This window comes from Gossypium arboreum, chromosome 6 (assembly GCF_025698485.1).
Source record: "Gossypium arboreum isolate Shixiya-1 chromosome 6, ASM2569848v2, whole genome shotgun sequence".
NCBI lineage: Eukaryota > Viridiplantae > Streptophyta > Magnoliopsida > Malvales > Malvaceae > Gossypium > Gossypium arboreum.
Genome location: NC_069075.1, coordinates 48,552,923 through 48,559,220, shown reverse-complemented (window position 1 = coordinate 48,559,220; position 6,298 = coordinate 48,552,923).

Below are 6,298 nucleotides of genomic sequence, written 5' to 3'. Positions count from 1 at the left end.
CCCAATTAACCATCCAACAATTTTTCAGCCTCATTACCACCCTTTTCATGTCTAATTGTTTAAATACTCTCAAGCTCATTCACAAGTACTATTATACATCTCATTAAGCATTAATCATGTTGCAACATAAATTCTATAGCATGGCCGAATACTCATGCACACACACATAACAACAAGAACTCAATGGCACAAAATTTCCTTTTGTTAAACATTCGAACTTACTCATTTCCATGCTTTCATCACAACAACATCAAAACACTCACCAAGGAAAACAACATGCATGGTCAATTTTAACTCACCTAACAACTTAGTTTCGATTTGAGATTCAAGGAAAATTTTGAACCAATCCTCCAAATCATACATGCATTTTCAAGAGTGGCATAAAACATACCTTCTTGTATCAAAACACCTTAGTCTAGTAAGCTCCCATGGCTGATTTTCTCAAGCTTTTTCCCCTTTCTTCTTAGTATATTCGCCAAGCAAGGAGAAAATGAGAGAATGAACACCCTTTTTCTTTCTTTCTTTCTTTGCTTTTGTTTCTCTCATGTACTGCAAGGGGGGAAAGCATCCACACTTTTTTTTTGTTATCATCATTTTCTTTTTTCCATTTCTTTAATGCTAACTTTCTTATTTTATTGTTTCCTACATGCATCACTAGTCTAACATGTTGGAGACATGTTTCCACCCATAGCATGGCCGGCCATCATGCTTCATTTTGGCTAATTTGACATGCAAGGACAACACTTTCCCACATGTATTAATAGGCCACCTTACATTTGCCTAGCACATTTCTAAATTTTCAGACATGCATATATACATATAATGAGCATCAATTATGATGGTTAATTATTATTATGACTCGGTTTAGTGGTCCCGAAACCACTTTCCGACTAGGGTCAATTTAGGGATGTCACAACTCTCCCCACTTAAGAAATTTTCGTCCCGAAAATCTTACCGTAAATAGGCTCGTATCGCTCTTTCATAGAGTCCTCAAGTTCCCAAGTGGCTTCTTCCATTCCGTGTTTATGCCACAACACCTTCACTAACGGATTTTCCTATTGCGTAACTCTTTTACTTCACGCCTCATAATGTGAACCGGTTCCTCTTCATAGCTCAAATTAGGGTGAATCTCAATCTCGGATGGAGCAATTACGTGCGATGGATCGACCTATATCGTCAAGCATCGAGACATGAAAACGCTAGAATCCTTTCGAGCTCGGGGGCAAAATTAATCGATATGCGATCGCCCAATTCGTTCGGATACTTCATATGGCCCGATGAACCTCGGACTCAATTTGCCCTTACCTTCTTCCAAGGTGAAACTTTGAGAAAGACCTTGTCTCCAACCCGATATTCAATATCTTTTCTTTTCAAACCGCATACGACTTTTGGCGATCCGGCGACTTTCAAACTTTCACGAATTACTCGAACTTTTGCTCGGCATCCTTAACCAAATCAACCTCAAGAATTTACCTTCACTAAGTTCACCAGAATAATGGGTACGGCATTTACGACCGTATAAAGCCTCGTAAGGCGCCATCTTAATACTTGATTGAAAGCTATTGTTGTGTTTAATTCAATCAAAGGCGATACTGTTCCCATGAACCACTAAACTCAAGGATGCAACATCTCAACATATCCTCGAGTATTTGAATTATCCGTTCGGATTGACCATCGGTTTGGGGGTGAAAAGTGCTAAAATGCGTTTGGTACCCAAAGCCTCTTGCAATTTCTTCCAAAACCGCGACGTAAATCTTGGGTCTCTATCCGACACGATAGAAATAGGTACCCCATGCAATCGAACAATTTGGGAGACGATAATTCGCCAACTTATCGAGCGTAAAATCCGTATGACAGGATAAATGAGCGACTTGGTCATCTATCAACAATGACCCAAACCGAGTCTTTCTTATTCGAGTCAATGGTAACCCGGACACAAAGTCCATTGTTACTCGATCCCATTTCCATTCGGGTATCATGATCGGTCAAGTAATCCCGATGGCACTTGATGTTCCGCTTTCACTTGTTGACATATCGACACCTTGAAAAAATTCGAAATGTCTCGTTTCACACGGGCCACCAAAATTGGCGTTTGTGTCATTGTACATTTTAGTACTACCGGGTGGATTGACATTCGACTACAATGGGCTTCATTTAGAATTATCGAAATAAGTTCAATTCTTTGGAACACACAGACGACTTCGAACCTCAAACAATCGTCATCATCAATTTGAAACTCGATTCCTTGTTCGTAACACACTCGGCCCGCTTTTGCAAGCAACTCCTCATCAACTTTCTCGAGCTTCTCAATTTGATGAGCCAATAATGGTTTGGCCTTTAATTCGCTACTAACACATTGTCGGGTAGAATAGACAAGTGTACATTCATCGTCAGTAAAGCAACAAAGTGATTTCGACTTAAGGCATCCGCAACCACATTAGCCTTTCCGGTGATAATCAATGACGAGTTCATAATCTTTTAACAACTCGAGCCATCGCCTTTGTCGCAGATTTAAGTCTCTCGAGTCATCAAATATTTGAGACTTTTGTGATCCGAATACACCGCACTTCTCACCAAATAAGTAATGTCGCCATATCTTTAAGGCGAACACGATGGCGACCAATTTGAGATCATGGGTTGGATAATTTTTCTCATGTGGCTTTAATTGTCTCGACGATAGGCCACAACTCGCCCTTCTTGCATCAATACGCAACCCAACCCAAGTAGGGATGCGTCACTATAAATGACAAACTCTTTGCCCGATTCGGGTTGCACTAGAATTGGGGCTTCATCAAATAAGCTTTCAGCTTGATCGAAACTTTTTCGACATTTCTCCGTCCATTCAACTTAACATCCTTTTGGAGTAGCTTCGTCATTGGCGTGGCTATCGTCGAGAAACCTTTTACAAATCGTCGGTAATAACCGCAAGCCCCAAAAGCTCCTAACTTCGGTAACATTCCTTGGTGGTTTCAATCGACTATGGCCAAAATTTTGTTCGGGTCCACCCGACACCGATGCGGACACCACGTGCCCCAAAAAGCTAACCTCTTTCAACCAAAATTCACATTTATGAACTTTATGATAATCGCTTATCTCGTAAGATTTGCAACACTAGCCTCGGTGTTCAAAGATGTTTCATCTCGAATAGACCAAAATGTCATCGATAAATACAACTACGAACCGATCCAAGTATGGCCTGAAAATTCTATTCATTAAATCCATAAACACCGTAGGGCATTAGTGAGCCCAAACGGCATCACCAAGAATTCAGAGTGACCGTACCTCGCTCTAAAAGCGGTTTTGGGTATGTCCGATTCTCGGACCTCAACCGATAGTACCCGACCTCAAATCTATCTTTGAAAACACCGAGGCTCCCTTTAATTGATCAAACAAATCGTCAATTCGTGGCAATGGATATTTATTCTTTATCGTCACTTTATTGAGTTGACGATAGTCGATGCACAACCTCATGGTTCCGTCCTTCTTCTTCACAAACAATACAAAGCGCCCCATGGAGAAAAACTTCGTCGAGCGAAACCTCTATCCGTCAATTCTTGCAATTGAACCTTCAATTCCTTTAATTTGTTAATGCCATACGACACGGGCTATTGAAATCGGCGTAGTACCGGTACAACCGATGTCAATTCCACTTCTCGAACCGGTGGCAATCCCAGAACTCCTCGGGAAAAACATCTGAATACTCACAAACCACTGGTACCGATTCGAGTTTCCTTTTCGTATCTTTACTTCCAAACACATACGCAAGGTATGTTTCACACCCCTTTTTCACATACCTCCGAGCGGTCATAGAAGATATTATCGCTGGCGCTCCTTTTAAATCGAGAGACTCGACTCGGACTACCTCATTATTTGCACTCCTCAAATCAATGGTTTTCCTTTTGCGTCCACCATTGCATCATGTACGGTCACCAATCCATACCAAGAATAACATCGAATTCATTAAATGGTAGAAGCATTAGATCGGCGAAAAACAGATTCTCGAATTATTAGGGGCATCTCTTGCACACTTTATCAACGAAAGCACGTATTGACCCAAAGGGTTTGACACTGAATTACGAACTCGAGAGACTCAACGGTAGAGTCTTCTTTGGATGCTAAGGTTTCACATACATATGAGTGAGTAGAGCCGGGTCAATCAATGCAATCACAATAGTATCAAAGAGAGTAAAAGTACCGGTGATAACGTCGGGGAGGATGCCTCCTCTCATGCGGATGGCATATGCTCTAGCAGAGCACGGGTCTCGGATCGGACAGCCAGATTAGAGGCTCCTCTCGATTACCACCCCTACCTCCAGAGATTCTCGGGGCCTACCTCCAGCCGCTGCTCCACTAGGTCTTGCACCTTGCGCCTTATTCCTCTCATCTAGCTCGTGCAATCTCCAATGAAGTGGTCCTTGAACCGCATCCATAACAGCCCTATTATGCATGACTTACCCCAACATTCACCTAGGTGTCGTCTTCCACATTGGGGGCATTCAGTCTCTCTTGACGATTATTGCCCACACTAGCTCTCAAGTAGCTCGGAGTCCGCCAATGGTCGGGCTCTAATGGAAATTCCCGATCGTCCTCGACTTCTTGGTGTCCTCCTGAACCTCTTTACACCGAGAACGGAGCTTTACTCGTCGATCTTTTACGGTGATCTCTTGCTTCAAATTCAGCCTTCTTCTTCTCCTTCCCAAGTTCTTCCGCCTTGCAGCTTGTTCGACTAGTGTCACGAACTCCTTTATCTCCAAAATTCCCACTAGTAACTTTAACTCTTCATTCAATCCTTCTTCAAATCTTTTGCACATCGCAACCTCATCAGCCACACACTCCCGAGCATACCGACTAAGTCTTACGAACTCATGTTCAGATTCGATATCTGATCATCCGGCCTTGCTTGAGTTCCAAGAATTCCTTACGCTTCGATCGATGAACCGTTGACTAATGTATTTCTTTCAAATTGGATTGGAAGAAATCCCAAGTAACTCGCTCATTTGGGACTATGGAAATTAAAGTCCTTCACCAATAGTAAGTGAGTCTCAGAACAAGGATATAGCACACTTAAGACATTCATCGGTGTGCATGACAGTTCATCTAACACTCTAATGGTGTTATCGAGCGAATTCGCCTTTTCGGCATCATCAAGAACTATGGCCTTGAACTCCGCCCCACGCTTCCTAATCAAGTCCACGGTGGTTTACTCAGCCTCACAGGATCAGTAACTGGAGGCATTGCGGGCTCTTGGGGTGGAGTATTTAAATTCGGGAATGGTTGGACAGTCGGGTTGGTTCGGGCATATTGCGCGACCCACTCATTCATCATGGTGAAGAAGGCTTGTTTCGCCTTCATTTTGATTATTCGCAGATGATCGAGGCTCAACGGGCGGTGTCCCTTGCGCAGAGCAGCCGCTACACTTTCAACGTCATCCGCCAAGGGTCTCTCTACCGGGTTCCATTGCTAATCAAAACAAAAATTCCAACCGTCAGAAGTCATCACATTATTAAGCGCTAACAATTTGGCATGTATAGCTAGACTCACACGCGCTATGGTAGTCCTAGAACCGACTAAACCATAGCTCTGATACCAATAAAATTGTAACACCCCTAACTCGTGACCGACGCCGATTGTCGGACACGAGGGGTTAACGGCCAAACCCTCTCAAGATACCAACCAATTTGACATTACCAGTCAGGCTGGAAAACTGCGTCACCGTCGCCTTAAAAATCATATCTCGAGTTTCAAAACTCGGAAACTGGTTTCGTAAATTTTCCCTGAATTTAGACTCATATACCCATCCATGGATTTATTTTTAGAATTTTTGGTTGGGCCAATTGGTACAGTTTATTAGTTAAAGTCACCCATGTTACAGGGACCGACTGCTCTGACCTTCGCGCGTTACAACTTGAATATCTCTCTGTACAGGGCTTTAATACTGGTACCGTTTGTTTCTAATGAAACTAGACTCAAAATGGAATCTGTACATATAAGGCATGACTCCTAATTCTTTCTGGATAATTTATGGTAAATTTTCAAAGTCGCGACAGGGGACCCAGAAACCGTTCTGGCCCTGTCTCACGAGAACCTTAATATTTCTCAGTATACTGCTCATATGGTCGTTTCGTTTCGTCCATATAAAATAGATTCATCAAGGTTCAGTTCCATAATTTACTCACTATTTAATTCTACTTCTACTATTTTTAGTGATTTTTCAATCTCATCTCACTGCTGCTGTCCGCAACAGTTACTGCAGTAGACTATGCCAATTTCATGAATTTTTCCTTGGCCTTAATCATCC